General features: G+C 40.0%; 1 protein-coding gene across 6 annotated transcripts in view; it reads left to right on the top strand.

The window, feature by feature from the left end:
* SPATA5 (spermatogenesis associated 5) overlaps nt 1–17,708 on the top strand; it is a 290,334-nt gene that overhangs the window by 20,156 nt on the left and 252,470 nt on the right. The window lies entirely within an intron of this gene.

Consider the following 17,708-nt stretch of genomic DNA (forward strand, 5'->3'; position numbering starts at 1 on the left):
ATTAAAAAAAAAAAAAAAAAAAAAAAGACTTTTTGGCTTAGAGACTTACAGGAAAGGAATTAAATACCTTTTTATATTTATTTTATTTATTTAACAGCAGTGTCTATTTTTCCTGATGATGAATTTTATCATTTTTGAATGTGTACTTTGCAAAGAAAAGTCATTAAGTATCTTTCTGAAGCTTGTAAAAATATATGGCATATTCATCACAGATACATAAAAGTGAGAGATGGAAATGATCTGCCTACATAGTATATAGCCTGCCCCGTTACCCGTGAACACTTCTTCTGGTACATTTTCCAATGTTTTCTTTTGTCTTATTTTGAAGTCCCAAGCAGTGGGCTTGTACCACTTCTCTTAGGAGACTATTCCACAGTCTAGTACATCTTACTGTCCAGGAGTGTTTCCTGATATTCTGCCTATGTTTTTATAGATTAGTGTTATCCCATTATTTCTTGTTATGTCCTTGTATAACACATTAACTCTCCTTCCTTGGTGTTTACACACTTCAGATGTTTGTATGCTGTTATCATATCCCCCCATCACCTCATTCATTACTTAACCAAACTATAAATATTTAGCTCTTTTAATCTTTTCTCATAAATAAGTCCTTCTAGCCTCCTGATAACGTTTGTTGTTTGTTCTCTGAACTCCCTCCAATTTGTCAAAAACCTTTTTGGTAATGTGGTGCTCAAAATTGAACTCAATATTTTGTGTATATTACAGCACAAAAAGCAGCATAAACATGAAATTAAGATTGCTTAATGCATTTCTAAATAATCCAAACAGTTAAAAATCGGAGAATCCTCTGTTAAGGTTCTTTCACAATTTTAGAAATACATGCTACTTTCAGTCAATACACTTGCATATGAGTACAAATAAAAAATGGGAATTCACATGACCACCTTAATTTTAACCACAAAAAATATAAATTCAGTGTAGTAGTATTTATTATTTGTACTGAGATATTACCAAGAGGCGCCAGTTGAGAATCAGGGTCCCAGTGTTCTAGGCATGCTACATATACATTTACGATGGAAAGACAGTTGCTGCCCTAAAAATCTTGCATCTAAATATAATTATGTGCTCACAACAAGTGTAACCTGCTTCTTGAGAACTCTTCATTCTTAACAATTGTATTGAAAACCTACATAATTTTATATGTATGCTATTTTCATGAGCAGAAGGCAATCTGTTTATGATATGGTAACCCAGTGCTATTGTAGGCCAAGCTGTGCAACTGCACATATAGTTAAGGTTGCCTATGACATTTCATTATATGCCAGTTTTTTCTAATGGCTTGTTTACATGAGGACACTCAGGAAAATTAATCCAAATTAACTAATAGTGTGGATGGAAAGTGGATTAGTTAAAATGCATTAAACTCCTGCGTGGACACCAGCGTTTAGAATTAAAGTGACCTTAGTTCAGTTTACTTTAATTCACTTGAATTATGAGATATTTAAACATAATAAATTTTGGGTTCTTATTATTTGCCCTTCTGATTTTTGACCCTTTCAGATACATGGGGGGCACATTTTCAAGCTTTGCATCCAAGAAGGCTAGAAATATACTTCAGTTTTTAAAAATGAAGCCTGAGATTATCACTAATCTCCAGGGTGGATTGATTTTAATCAAGGTGATTTATATCATGATTCAAATCTCCATGTTGAAAGACTAAACTAAAATCGATTATTTAAATTTTTCCATGTGTATTTCAGTTACCGTATATACTCATTCATAAGCCGAATTTTTTTAGTAAAAAAGGGTATAGAGAGGGAGCAGTGGGATGCAGCCCCTCTCCCCGACAGAGGGAGCAAGGAGAGGCAGCACAGCCAGCAGAGCCAGAAGGGAAGAGGCGGGGCTGGAGTCTCTCCGCTTCTGGCCACGCTGCTCTCCCCCCCCAGCCTCCGAAGCAGCTGCAGCTCTGGGGCTGGCAGGCTGCAGCCGTGCCGCTCATCCCGTCCCCCAGAGCAGGCTGTGGCTGCGCTGCCCGGCCTTCTGGAGCATGGTGCGGCCGTGCCGCTCAGCCCACTGGACCATGCTGCGGTCGTGCCGCCCGGTCTGGCCCGCTGGAGCAGGCTGCGGCCGGGCTGCCCAGCCTGCTGGAGCAGCTCCAGCCAGGTCAGAGACATCCTTCCCTGGCCCTTTCCAGATAAGGTGGGAAAGGATGGGATGGGGAGAGTGTGGGGGTCCTGGGCCAGAAGTGGTGTCATGTGGGGGTTGGTCACAGGGGTTATTCTCCTAACCCCCAGCTTCTTCCCTCCCCCAACCCCCCCCCCCCCGAAAATTTCCCCACCATTTGCTGTCCTGGCCTGTCAGGGTAAGCAGCTGGCGTGCCGGGACACTTTGTTTACTTAGGTTTACCTCCGTGCCTGCAGACGCTCGAGGTAAACAAACCATCTCGGCCCACCAGCGGCTTATCCTGATGGCCCGGGAGCCAAAGTTTGCTGACCCCTGAATTATAGGGTTGGTTTATGAACAGGTTATAAAAATTTTCCATTTTTACTTATCCATCTTGCGGGGAGGCAGGGGGATCAGCTTATAAACGAACTGGCTTATGATTGAGTATATACAGTATTTTCTAAAGAAAGGAGCATTCTCATTGGTTGAGAGAACCATGAAAACATATTGATTTATAACTAAATAGAGCCTTTACACTAAATCTGATACATCTTTTTGCTGTTGCGGAACACTATAACTACAGGTATTTAAGTGATTTTAATATTTTTCAGATTCTTATTAATTGTAAATGTTTTAATATGTCAGGAAATGGTGAATGATATATAGCTTACTAGATAATTAACTTTTTGCTCATGATTTGTGTCAATCTGCATTAGTCTTGTATTCATCCTTGCTCCATGTTATGAAAAAAACACCAAATATCATGAGGCTCACAATAAAATCGTGTAAGGTGGCAAGCACTCATCTCTGCACTTCTTAGACCTGATTGTTGAGTGAGGCCCACGTTAGGAGGCAGGCAAGTATTATTTATCCATTTTACAGATAAGGTAATTTAGGGCTTGTCTACACTGTCCTGCTGTGTGGACTATGGGGATTTGAATCGCAGAGTGCACCAAAATTTTGCTCTCTAGCTGCCCCATTTGGATGCTGATGGCGTGAACTAAAACGTGCCTCGTTTGTGTTAAGACAGTCTTCTTTCAAACAGGACTATGTTAATGTGCACTAGGTACCTTTTTAGTTTGTGTCAGCAATGTCTACGTGGGGAAGTTAGAGTGCAATGTTTTGGCACACTCTGCAATTCACACCCCACTGCAGTCTGCACTGCAGCACAGTGTGGATATCCTGAGAGGTTGCACGAGGTCACTTTTGCGCAGAGCTGGGACTAGAACATGGTATATAACATGGCAAGTCTCATTCACCTACTTCAGGCACGTGGCCTTTCATAATAAATATGTCTGATCTATGTGCTTGGTTGTGTTATCTGTAATCACTAGAACCCCTCCCTCCCCATACACAAACCAGGCCCCTTAAGAGCCAGAAAGAGAAACCAGGATTCCTGATTCACTGTTCCTCTGTGTAGCAGTGGTTTTCAACCTGTGGTCTGTGAGCCCCCACTATGTCTATATTTCCAAAGGGGTCTGCATCTCCATTCAAAATTTGTTAGGGGTTCACAAATTGAAAACCACTGCTATCCTGTCTAGCAATTAGCTGTGTAAGCCATGGGCAAAGTATGCGTTGCATCCTCCTGTAATGGCTGATTCGCTTATAGTAAATATTGGAAAGACTTGCATTTATTTTAATTGTTATTGGATCAGGCCCTACGGCCTCAGGCTTGCAAGGAGCTTCAAGTGGCAAATCCCCATGGACTTAAGTGGGGAGCTCTGTGTTGTCTCAGGGGTCTATCTGTGCACAGCTCTTTGCAGGATCTGGGCCTAATTCTGAACCCAGTTAACAAAGCCATGGTTTTGGGGCTAGAGGAGGTTTCTTGTGTCCTAAATTGCTTAGTAGACTACCTTTTTAGCATCAACAGCTGCGTTCTGAAGTGTTTTATCTCAAACAGACATGCTGTTTAGAAGATAGGCTGTGACATATCCTTGCATATAATGTCTGTTTGTATTCCCCTGGGATCATGCTGCCACTCTAATTAATTGGCCACACAGCCTTTTATTAATTCTCTAAAAATTTATAATGGTTTTAAATTAACAACAAAGATAAGCACTGCACTTTTTTGGAAAACGTATGAAATCTTAATTATGTAGCAGGGACATGAATGATATAAACTGTGCTGAATGTTAGAAGATGCTTAGCAACAAAGGTTTCCAAATATAGCAATTTATTATAAACTTATCCTTCTATGGTTGCCTGTAGCATTTCAACAGGGTGAATATAAATATAGCTTGATTTCTTCAAGAAGTGGATTCAGTCACATTGTTTACAGTGAAAGGAAGTATTTGCTTTGTAATTTTTAGAATTTATCTTGAACATCCTTGTTCATTACACATAATTTCAGTGTGCTGATATAAAACACTTGGACCCTGATAAGATAGCATCATCAGGAAAGGAAGAACAAATGCCCTTGTTTAAACAGTGGGCTTCTTGCAATAACATCTAATTGGTTGCAGTAACTTCCACAGTAACTCTGAGCCTTTTCTGAGGTAGAAGCACTAATTTTGTTTTACATCTGAAAGATTTATAAATTCGGCATTTTCTTTAATGTAACTGCACAGCATAGACAAGTGTCACTTTGCTTTGTGAAGTTGGGGGTTGTGTTGGTTCACTTCAGTTGAGCTTGACTGCTGTTTCCTGAAATGTTGTAGAAATAAGAAATCGGGTCAGATTCTCAGTGATGTAACTCACATAGCTCTACTGAAGCCAGTTGAGTTTACACCAGCAGCGGAGGCAGCCTTTCGTCTTTTAAATAAAACATAATTTTCAGAATAATTTAGTTTAGGAACCATAGTGCTCAGTCCTCTCATCTATTCTTTAAACTTCAGTGAACAATTCACTTATAATGCAGAATCTCTAGTATTTAATTTATGATCGCGAAATGAGCATGCAAGTTGCATTATTTGAGGGGTCTGTCTTTTTAGCATTTTTTGCCAGGCCCATGAAACTTTTAGCTGTTAACTCCCTCCATCGCTGTCCCCTAGCCCAAACTCTGACTTATGTCCCATCTACCCTTCCTTCATCCCATCCAGAGAAACCTGACTCTTGTCTGCCATGCTCATATCCCCTCTACATTAGGGTGAATGAACAATACAATTTCAGTTTTTATAAATAAATAGGAAGATCCTATGCCCCTGAGACCAAGGAATGTCCCTGTTTACAGGATCTTTTGTTTTGTCTTGGCTTTTGTAACTTGATCAGGCTGGCTATCTGAAGGAGCTGTTGACCCATTGAGCTGATGAAATTGACAGCAGGCTGGGTGAGCCTCCCTATATGCACTACAGGGACTATCCCCACATTTGTCATACTACAATACTGTCCCCATGCCCTCCATGAGGCTTCCCAGTGAACATCCCCCTTGAACCAAGCCTTCTTCACACATACTCCTATTTATTGTAGGAAGTATTATTTTTTTTTTAATTTCCTGCTGTTGCTGATGCAAGTTCAACTCCATTGGTGTTAGCCACACCTGGTGCCCTAATGTAGACAAATCACTGGCTACCAATTCTGTTTTCAGCACCATGTTGATTAGACCCGCTCTTGAGTAGCTTAAGTCTGAGGAGCTACTCCTTTGCTTCCACTTTAGCTCTGCAATCTTGCAGCTAGGTGTTGCACCAACCATTTTAGAGGTGGTGTCGGACTGGATTGGAGTCCCTTTTGGGGCACATTAGTGCCATCTGGTGCTCTGCTTGGAGAAGTTACGTAAAAAATGGCATTGTGTGGTTCCGCCTTTATTTTCTCTGAGAATCCAGATCAAATGTGCTCAAATGTCCAAGTAGAAATATGCTCCCCTCTCCTTCAGTTGTTAGCCTGGCAAACTCCGGATGAGATCTGAAAGCTGAGCTGTATTTTTTTTTCTTCTTTGCTCTTCTTCATCACCTGTAATAAATATTCTGCAGTCCAAATAATGATGTAAATGAGAGATGGCCTGAGCCATGAAGTTCAGATACAAATCTGAACTTCACTGATGGTGTTCGGGCCTGGTGTTCTGTTTTGGGCTCATTGCTAGTATAAATGTTAAAATTATTACAAATATTTTGCCTGGTTTACATTGTTAAATGTAGTATGTATATGAGTTGAGTGCACTTGGAAGCTTAATTTTGTTAATGTGAGTAAATTGCCAGGGTGATGGAGTGTTGTTGTTTTGTTTTTGTTTTTGTTTTTTAAATAGGTTGCAAAGTTAGATTTTAGAGAGACATTGCCAGTTGCCACGCTGGCTGGTTTGATCACTTATAAAAATGGAGGGAGCGTATTATTTCTGCCTGATGATTTTGTTTTAACACAGCAACAGATAAACATTGGGCAGCTGCAAATAAGTTATTACTGAATAGTGTAGCCACATTCACATATCGAGATGGTCATGTGGGGAGATGGAAATGTTACAAACCTATTTATCTTTACAGGGATATGTACCTTTTTCTGGGGTTATATGGAGTCAGGTCATCAAAAACAAAACTGAATCTGTATGAAACAGTGGAAGACATATATTTATTCAGAAATGACAAAACATAGAATTCTGAAACTTTTAAGTGATGAAATCCAAATATGATGTAGAGGTACAACTACAACTTTATTACTGGATTGTAATAATTTAGGTCCAAAAATTCTCTCTCTCCTATCTCTTCTCCTTCTCCTTCCCCCCCACTTCCAACCCCTTTATTTGAATGCACATTTCCGCAGCGTAGATAGTAATGTTACACTGAAAAGAGGATCACTTTTGCTTACGTAATACTTTATACATTAATTAATTTACTGGGTAATGGTATCAAGTGAATCTTGTTATCATTTTCAGGGCTCATGAGTGTTTTTTTAAATCACTGTAATGTCATGTAATTTCCAAATTAAATCACTAGCTCCAAATCTTGTTTTTTAAAGTGAAGCAAATAACATAATTTGCCCTCCTAACAGGTTATGTACAATTGCATGCTTGCTTTGCACGGATACACACAAAGCAGAATGGCTTTTTGTTGGCTCAGGCTGTAACATATGTTTTTGGGTTGTTTTTAAGAATGCTAATTCAGAGTGATTGCTCCTATGCAGAAATGGTTACATCTGGATGTTAAAGTGTGGGTAGAGGGAGCATGTTTAAGACTGGATGGAATGTGTTGACCTTACATTTGTCTGTGAAATCACTTGTGTTCTGTTTTTCCGTTTCTTTTTTTTAAATTTTTTTAAATTAACATCTTGTGGAAAAGAGGAACAGGCAGAATTACTAATTAGTTTAAACTCTTTTTAGTTTTTCCCAGATTTCCTGTTTAACCATCCCCTCTCTCACATTTTCTTTGTTATGGGCCAGATTCTGACACCTTTACGCCTGTTGAATACTACCTTAAGTAGATTGTAAGCTCTCGGGGACCTTCTTTTTTGTTTTGTGTATGTGCCGAGCCTAACACAACAGGTAAAGTTAAGGCTCTTCTGTGATAAAGTGGCTCCATTGACTTTTTTTTAATAGGACCATTCATGGAATAAGATGGCAGCCAATATGGCTAACAGTAGCAGACCCTGGCCCACTGTTATCCAGAAATCTGCCACTACATACAGATACTCTGCTTTAGACAAAATCTGTACTCTTTAAGGCAGTGAATGGAGTTTTTATTGGTATACTTGTTGTTTAGAGTGGAGAGGGTATAAAAGACTAAATGTATTACTTCTCGGCCTTTTGGCTGAGGGGTGAAAAACATTATCTAATGTATATTTTTGTAGGTTGTGTGGGGTTTTTTTTTTGTGTGTGTCTGGTTCTATTTTTGTGCAATACTCTGATTTCTGTTCTGTGGATGGTATAGTGTAGGGGTAGGAAACCTATGGCATGTGTGCCGAAAGCGGCATGCGAGCTGATTTTCAGTGGCACTCTCACTGCCCGGGTCCTGGCCCAGAAGATGGGATGTATCAGCAAAGAAAGCTACCTCTTGGAGCTCAGAATTGTAGAGATAAAATGAGAAATGCCAAAAGCCAAGCAGAGTTGAACCTTGCAAAGGAATTAAAACCAGTAGTAAAAGCTTCTATAGCCATATAAATAAAAAGAAAACAAGGAAAGAAGTGGGACTGCTAAGTATTGAGGATGGAGTGGAAATTGAAGATAATCTAGGCATGGCCCAACACCTAAACAAATGCTTTGCCTTCAGTTTATAATAAGGGTAATGAAGAGCTTGGGGGTAGTGGCAGGGTGGCTAATGGGAATGAGTATAAAGAAGTAGAAATTACCACATCTGAGGTGGAAGTCAAATTCAGACATCTTAATGGGACTAAAGTGGGGGCCTGTATAATCTCCATCCAAGAATATTAAAGAAACTGGCAGATGAAACTGCAAGCCCAATCACAATGATTTGTAATGAATCTGTAAACTTGGGGGTCGCACCCTAAGATTGGAGAATTGCTAATATGGTTTCTGTTTTTAAGAAAGGGGGAGGGGGGGAAAAGTGATCTGTGAAACTACAGTCCTGTTAGTTTGACTGTATGCAACTGTATGCAAGTTCTTGGAATAAATTTTGAAAGGGAAAGTACTTAAGGACACAAAGGTAAATGGTAATTGGGATAAAATACAACATAGTTTTACAAAAAGTAGATCATGCCAGACCAACCTGATCTCCTTCTTTGAGAAGATAACTGATTTTTTTTTTAAGAGAAAGGAAAGGCAGTAGATCTAACCTATCTGGATTTCAGTAATGCATTTGATACAGTTCCACATGGGGAAACTATTAGTTAAATTGGAGAAGATGTGATTAATATGAGAACTGAAAGGTGGATATGGACCTGGTTAAAGGGGAGACTACAATAGTCATACTGAAAGGTGAACTCTCAAGGTTTATGCTTGCCAATGATTTTCCCATGCTGAAGGAATCCTCAGCAGCCTTTTTATGGCAACTTTGAAAGGAGCAAGGAGGGCTTAACCAGGACTAAGCACCTAGCTCCTTGTGTTTACTTCAAAAGGTCTGAGCACTAATTCAGTTTCCTCCCTTAAATCTCTGATGCTCAGGGATAAGCAAATCTTTGCCTTGTTGGGATACAATATTCTGTATAGTGAGCCAGGTTGGCTTGTCCCAATTAGCATCTGTGAAATGTGTATGTATTCTTGCTCCCAGACTATTGCACTGGGCAGCACAGCATGGGGAGGAGGTGAGCAGCCCTCTGTGGAGAAAGAAGTGGTTCAGGACTATTTAGAAAAGCTGGACGAGCACAAGTCCATGGGGCCGGATGCGCTGCATCCGAGGGTTTTAAAGGAGTTAGTGGATGTGATTGCAGAGCCATTGGCCATTATCTTTGAAAACTCCTGGAGATCGGGGGAGGTCCCGGATGACTGGAAAAAGGCTAATGTAGTTCCCATCTTTAAAAAAGGGAAGGAGGAGGATCCGGGGAACTATAGGCCAATCAGCCTCACCTCAGTCCCTGGAAAAATCATGGAGCAGGTCCTCATGGAATCAATTCTGAAGCACTTAGAGGAGAGGAAAGTGATCAGGACCAGTCAGCATGGATTCACTAAGGGCAAGTCATGCCTGACTAACCTGATTGCCTTCTATGAGGAGATAACTGGCTCTGTGGATGAGGAGAAAGCAGTGGCCGTGTTATTCCTTGCCTTTAGCAAAGCTTTTGATACGGTCTCTCACAGTATTCTTGCAGGCAAGTTAAAGAAGTATGGGCTGGATGAATGGACTATAAGGTGGATAGAAAGCTGGCTAAATCATTGGGCTCAACGGATAGTGATCAGTGGCTTCATGTCTAGTTGGCAGCCGGTATCAAGCGGAGTGGCCCAAGAGTCGGTCCTTGGACTGGTTTTGTTCAATATCTTCATTAATGATCTAGAGGACGGTGTGAACTGCACCCTCAGCAAGTTTGCAGATGACACTAAACTGGGAGGAGTGTTAAATATGCTGGAGGGTAGGGATAGGATACAGAGGGACCTAGACAAATTGGAGGATTGGGCCAAAATAAATCTGAGGAGGTTCAACAAGGACAAGTGCAGAGTCCTGCACTTAGGACGGAAGCATCCCATGCACTGCTACAGACTAGGGACCGGGTGGCTAGGCAGCAGTTCTGCAGAAAAGGACCTAGGGGTTACAGTGGACGAGAAGCTGGATATGAGTCGACAGTGTGCCCTTGTTGCCAACAAGGCTAACGGCATTTTGGGCTGTATAAATAGGGGCATTGCCAGCAGATCGAGGGACGTGATCATTCCCCTCTATTCGACATTGGTGAGACTTCAGGTGGAGTACTGTGTCCAGTTTTGGTTCCCACACTACAAGAAGGATGTGGAAAAATTGGAAAAGTCCAGCGGAGGGCAACAAAAATGACTACGGGGCTGGAGCACATGACTTCTGAGGAGAGGCTGAGGGAACTGGGATTGTTTCTTCTACAGAAGAGAAGAATGGGGCGGATTTGATAGCTGCTTTCAACTACCTGAAAGGGGATCCAAAGAGGATGGATCTAGACCAGATGACAGAACAAGGAGTAATGGTCTCAAGTTGCAGTGGGGAAGGTTTAGGTTGGATATTAGGAAAAACTTTTTTACGAGGAGGGTGATGAAGCACTGAAATGGGTTACATAGGGAGGTGGTGGAATCTCGTTCCTTAGAGGTTTTTAAGGTCAGGCTTGACAAAGCCCTGGCTGGGATGATTTAGTTGGGGATTGGTCCTGCTTTGAGCTCGGGCTTGGATGACCTCCTGAGGTCCCTTCCAACCATGATATTCTATGAGATTTACAAGTCTTTTCTCCCCTCCAGTGTGGTGTGTCTGGAGCCCAAGGGATCCTCTCCACTCTCTTGAATTTTCCTTTCTTTGCTCCCTACCCACTAAAGACCTTAATAATGGGATTCAACCCACCCTTCCAGCTAAAGTAGGTTAGTCACAGCCACCTTTGGAGCTGCTCAATGTTGCTATTGATATGAATTGAAACCTTTCTTCTTTCAGTGGCTGAGTTGACTGCATTAGGAGCTCCCTCCCCACCAGCCAGTAACTTACCAAAGATGACAAAGTACCAAATCTCAGATTGGCATTCCTTGTAGAGAAGAGTGTTTTTCTACCTCTAGGCTTCTGGGCTGATTCTATTTATGGTTTTGAATTTGCAATCTCAATATATTACTTGTTTAAAATGACATTTCACATTTTTGAGAAACCTCTAGTGAGGTCTTTTATTTTGTCATGGTACTTCCTGCTTTATTTCATCCACCGTTTCCCTCTTATGTACCACATATCTGTAATTAATTTGAAGTATTTTATGTTTTTCAACATTACATTTAATTGAACACACATTAGTCCAGTTATGTTTTTAGATACAAATCTCTGAATTTTGGCTGACATTTCTCTGTTTAGTTCTATTCTAATTCTGTGTCTGCAAGTTGGTTTCTCTGTTTACATTCTGTAGGTAACAATAATACAGATCCCCACTGAACTGAAATGCACCAACCTCTCTGAAATTAATTTCATTTTTTTTGTCTTTCAACTCTGATCCATTGTCCAGTTTCACATATAACTTACACAAATGCAGGGGTGTGTGTGTGTGTATGTATGTATATTGTGTGTGTGTGTATATACATATATGTGTATATATATATATATATATATATATATATGTGTATATATATATATAAAAAAAGATTTTTGAGGTGAAATCCTGGCCATATTGAAGTCAGTGGGAGCTTTGCCATTGGCTTTGGTGGGGCCAGATCATCAGTGTCTCAGATAAGAATGATTTCTTCAGTAACTGGCACTGACTTCCTCTAAATTAAAAATATCCAGAATTTAAAATGCAGCTACTTCTGAAATGTGGTATGTAAAAAGGGTGCTATGAAGGTTCCATATTTGACTCTGTAGGACTTCCAGATAAAATGTGCTCTTGGAAAGTTAGAGAGTCTTCAACTGCCAGCATTGCAAACTCAACCTGAGATTTGAAGGTCAAGCTGGGTTCTCTTTTGCTTAATTCATCTACAGTTAAAAAAAAAAAAAAAAAAAAGTTAGCAGTTGGAATTTAGTTAAAAATTCTGATGATGCTCTAGCCAAAGAAGAGTCTGGCTCACACTTGTATGCCCATTAGCTCTGCAGGAGTGAAAAAAATGTAACTCTGTGTACTTGTATGTAAAATAAGCAGGTATGATTGTGAAGCAGATCTGCCAATAAGAATGTGGCATTTTCATATAATCTTTTCTTAACAACTGCATTCTGATTTGCAGAATTTATTAGTAACAGTTACACTAAAGTTTTGCCTCTCACCCTGTGTTTACCATTAAACTGTCAGAATAATGGGCAACCTTTTTCTTTCTTACTGTGAATATACGTCCAACCTTAAGCAAGGTGTCTTAGACTTGAGTGGTTTGGAAATAAAGGAGCTATTGTATCCTATTTTTATTTTATTTTAGTTTTTAGTTTTACTACAAGTTGTGCATATATAGTCTCATCTGGGAGTAAATTATTTCCTGTGTGCTAGAACTTCTGGAAATGCAATTCCTCCTCCCCACCTTCCCCCTCTTGTCCCTCCCACCAGCTTCTGCTCAGTTCTGTAGACATGTTCCAGCAAATGTCAGACTATTCATGAAGGACTTTAAATTGTGTACACAATCCCTACAGTAGATTAGTGCTCAGGTTAGCTGAGTGAACTTGCAATATTATGCTTACAAGGGATTTAAGGGTATTATCATTCCTGTGCAAACAGCACATAAAAGTTCTTCAGAGTATTTTCCATTTAACTTTGGAAGTATGCAGATTATAGAACATGGTTTCAAAAGTAAAATGTGGTTTGTGCTTTTGTAATAAACACAACTTCTAAATTGGGTGTGCATTTATGATTAGAGATTAAGCTAAAACCAATTATACTTTCATGTGGATATTTCTCCTCCAATGAATTTGTCATCTTAGTTGTCCATATGGTGGTATTAAAAAAATTCCTTGGATGATATACTTTTAAAAGATACAAATTAAAGAATTCATCTAAACTTGTTGATGCTGTGGTGGTGTAGTCAGTTGTCCCAGCACTGTGGTATGTGGAACACTAGCCGATGGTCACCCGGTGCTGCTTTTCCTCTTTGTTTCCAGCTGCTAAATTGCAGTAAAGACAGCTAAAAATGCATAAAATACAAAAAAAAAAAGTATCAGCAATTGCTGTAGTTGTCACGTGAACGTTAAACAGGAGCGCCGCCAGGTTTTCTGCCGCCCTAGGTGGTGGAAGGGCCCACCCCGAAATGCTGCCCCCCACAGAGGCGGCGGAAGGTCCCGCCGCCGAAATACCGCTGCGGTCGCCACTGCCCAAATTGTAGTGCCCTAGGCGACTGCCTAGGTCGCCTAATGGGTTGTGCTGGCCCTGATGTTACGTGATCACAAAATGGAGGGAAGGTGGTTGCTAGATTTGAAAATTGGATGAAAGATTGTCTGCGTGATTGTGAATAGGAGAGAGAGTCTCAGATATACAATCTCCCTCTATTAAGATGTGATTCCTACTGTGTAAAGGCGAGGAATCCTGTGTTAAGTAAACAGACAGCTGCTTACTTTTGTAATATCTTTTCAGTTCTGGACATTGGTTGTTGAGACTGTACAGTATGTTTAGGTTTAGATGTGTGAGAGAGACACACCTACAGTGTATGAGGGTTTGGTATAAAATATATCTTGGCATAAATTCGGTCATCACTCATGAATTATGACCGTCATCCCTAATGAGTGTTTATAAAACTTTTGTATCATGTATGTAACAGAAAAGCTATCTTCACCTGTTAAAATCAGGTGCCTTAGTTAACATGTGCCCACCTGTACAGGTCTCTAAAGGAGTGAAAAATTGTAATGATTTTATTTCTAAAATAGATTTTCTATACATAAAACTATCCGAATGTTAAAATAGGATATCTTTGAGCCTTCGAAGAACTGAAGCAAGTGCTCCGTGTGTGCCTTTGCAAACCTGGAAATTTGCCCCTCCAAATGATATAAACCTCCAATTTCTAGTCCTCCAGGATAACAAGGTATTGCAGCTGAAACATGTTACTGATGCAAGGCAGAATGATTGGTCTCTTATGCTATGGGCTGTTACAATTTTGTAGGGAAAGAAGAAACACTTATTTTGCCAGTTGACTTAAAATTAAAATTACTGTTGTTTGAAGCCGTTCTTGGATTTGGAATGTTAGAACAAGTCCAGGGGAGGTGGGATAATGAACAAACTGAAAAGTTAGGTTGTCAAAGGAGTAAGATAAATGTACTTTGTCACATCCATTTCCACATATATTGTGCATTCTCAGTCTGTCAAACCTATAGTACATATATGTTGGGTGTTCATAGAGTGCATGATTTCTGTTTTCTGTGTTAGTTTGTAATAAGCATAGACTGACAAAATTTAGCTATATGGGAGTATTTATTCTTGCACTCGTCTACGTGCAGTCGTAATGTAATGTGCTGACATCTAACCATAGCTATGAACCAGAATACCTTAGGGGTAAACAATGCTACTTGCATCATAGTTTGTAAGGGACGGAAAAGAAAGCAGCTGTACTATGACAAATTGTACAACCCGCTTGTTTCCTCTGTCCTTTTTCCTTCCTCTGTCCTTAGACAGACAGGATGGATTTGTGAGGGATAACACACAATGTTGGGGAATGGAACAAACTGTTTTTTCCATTGTTTTTTATGATGAATATCATACACTCATATGTTTTTTGTTTCTTTTAGTTTATTTCAGAATTTTCCATTTATGCCAACCTTGAGAAGCTGTGTTCCTGTCAATGGAATATACTCTCTTTATGTCCACCTAGTTAAGTCCCTACTGTGCATAGAGTATAGTGCTAGGGACCAGTCCTGGAACCCTTACTCAAAATAGGTATCTCTTACTTATGCAAGAAGTCCTATTGACTACCTGGAAAGCTAACTCAATTTTGTTGTGTTTTTGTTTTTGTTGTTTTATTTCAGCAGGATTAAGGGTTACAGGTCTGTGAGCAGGCTGCAGGAATGGCACCTAATTAGTCAGAATTAATAAAATCTGATTACTCATTGATCCACTGAAAGTTGATGATGTCTAAATAGGGTCAAGTAAAACTGATACATAAATGTGCTCTCAAAGCCAGTTTACAATAGAGGATAAAGACTTTATCTGACTCAAATCAGGCGAGACCAGCGGTTCTCAAACTGTGGGTCGGGACCCCATTTTAATGGGTTCGCCAGGGCTGGCTTAGACTTACTGGGGCCAGGGGCCGAAGCCAAAGCCTGATCCCCACTGTCTGAGGCCGAAGCTTGAGGGCTTCAGCCTTGGGCAGTGGTGCTGAGATTATAGGCCCCCTGCCTGGGGCTGAAGCCCCCGGGCTTCGGTTCCTCTCTACACCCCCAACATTCCCCTGGGCATGAGGGCTTTGGCCCCGCAACCCCCACACCTGGGGTGGCAGGGCTTGGGCAGGCTCATGCTTCGGTCCTGCCTCCTGGAGTTGTGTAGTAATTTTTTTGTCAGAATGGGGTCACAATGCAGTGAAGTTTGAGAACCCCTGGGCTAGACAAATCCTATGAAGAGGCTCATCTGCAGAGACCAAATGGGTCTTTCGGATGAGCAAATATTGAATGTTCAGTATTTTCTGGGATACATTATTAAAAATGGCATGGATTAAGAGTTCAAAACTTTATACCTCCATAGCAAGAAACTTGCAGATACCACTGTGCGGGTATTTTGCAAAAAAAATTCTAGCAATGTATATTACCTTAGATTTCCTTACATTAAATGCATGTTTTCCATGGCTCAAAGTTGGGATGTATTTTTTTCCCCCTCTCTGAAGGCCATTGGATGTATTCTTCCCTAGTTAATAAGTCTCTTTCTCCCTCTCTTCCCCCCTCCCCCCGCCTTTTGGGCTGCGGTCAGTGGGAAGGGCAGGAAAGAATGATTATGATAACAAGAGGAAACAGGAAGAATAATGCTCTCATTTTCAATCTGTTTTTTATTATTGTTTAAATGTAAAACATTGTTTCAATTAAATACTGACCTGTGTATTGGCAGGTACACACATGTGCTTTAATGAATTCAGGCTTTGTTTGGAGAGCTGTGACCTTTTTATCCCTGTTCTGGATCAGAGCTGCTGCATTGCACACACACTACTGATCACTGAAACGTCACTCTGATACGATTAACAGCTCGGGCAGAGCTTGACTTTACACTGGCAGTCGCCGTACAGAAGAATGGTGTCCCCTTTGGACATTTTTATGTTGTTATGACTAAAAATTGAGTTATCCCTTTTAAAAATGAAAAAGATAGCCATGATATAGTTACAAACTTCCACAAATGGGCTTTTGTGGTAAAATGTGTAGCTGGTGGAAAGGATATTTATAAATGAACAGAGATCTGGATCAATTATTTCCTTTCTCTTATGACATAACTTTCTCTCAAGCTGTGATTTATTCATTCATTTTAAATCACTGATACCTTGTGAATAGTCATCATAAATGCTTAGGATCAAATGCAAAACCTAGGATTAAAAAACTAAAACAAAAACTCATCAATCGTATAACTGCAATAACATAGTGTGATTAACCTATTTGGTGGTGGTGGTTTTTTGCTTGCGCGTGTGGCTGTGAAATTACAAATTTGTGTGATTGAAATGATGTCCTGTTATGTAATAGTTCTTTTTAAAAATAATAATAGAAGGAGAGAGAAAAAGGAAAAAGAAACAAACAAAAAACCCTTTTGAAATCCTTTTAGTGATGTTGAAGTGAGTCAGTAGCATTTTTTCACTTCTGGCAACTAGCTTTGCAATTTCCTATTTGACCTCATGGAATGTTTTTATTTATGTATCCTGTTAGTTCTAAATGTTCCACATTTGGGTAAAACCTGAACTACAAACATTTTTTATTGTATTAAAGAGCTTGTGTATTGAACGCAGGTGTTCATGTTCTGTAATAATTGGCAGTTTATGGAGATACACCAGCTGTACTGATCCACAGGGGAGATATTAGAGCTATTCACACATTGCATATATTGTAGGAAATTTAAAATTCCTGTAATTGTCAGAAATCTTGTATGTCCAAGTTCATAAGTGCTCCCATAGAAAATATACAGTAATCCTCTGATAGTAAAGTCATTTTTATTTCAGAAACAGCTTATCCCTTATTATTGTGCTTTCTTGCAGCATTAATTGACAGTTTCTTCACTTAAGCATAGAAAAAAAAAACAATAAAATATTTGTCTCTGTTTGCATGGCTCATTTATGTCAAACTGGTACCACATATTTTTGTAAGCTACATCAGTTAAATTCTATTACATTCAAGATTTATTTTAATACAGTAAAATGTATAGTATCAAAAGCAAGTTTGGAAATAGAGGCAGAAAGATCAAAATGGGAGTAAATCTTGAAAGAAACAAACTAAAGGGGAAGGAAAGCTAAGGTGCTTTTGGGCAGCAAAGTGTCAGGTATCACTTCACAGGAAAAGGAGTTGACAGTCCCTCTCCATGTGGAATGGTGAGATCCCATATAGAATAGTGTTTAGTTCTGGGTACTACTACTACTTAGCGTATGCGCAGCGTGCCTCGGATAGCACATGACCAGGATTCATCACCGAATTCAGATCATTGGCTTCCTTGGTCTGGGCCAGGTACCGATGGGGAGTGGGACATGAAGGCTGATCCATGCCCCCCTGGGTGCT

Source organism: Trachemys scripta, chromosome 5, assembly GCF_013100865.1.
Source record: "Trachemys scripta elegans isolate TJP31775 chromosome 5, CAS_Tse_1.0, whole genome shotgun sequence".
In the NCBI taxonomy this organism is placed as follows: Eukaryota; Metazoa; Chordata; order Testudines; family Emydidae; genus Trachemys; species Trachemys scripta.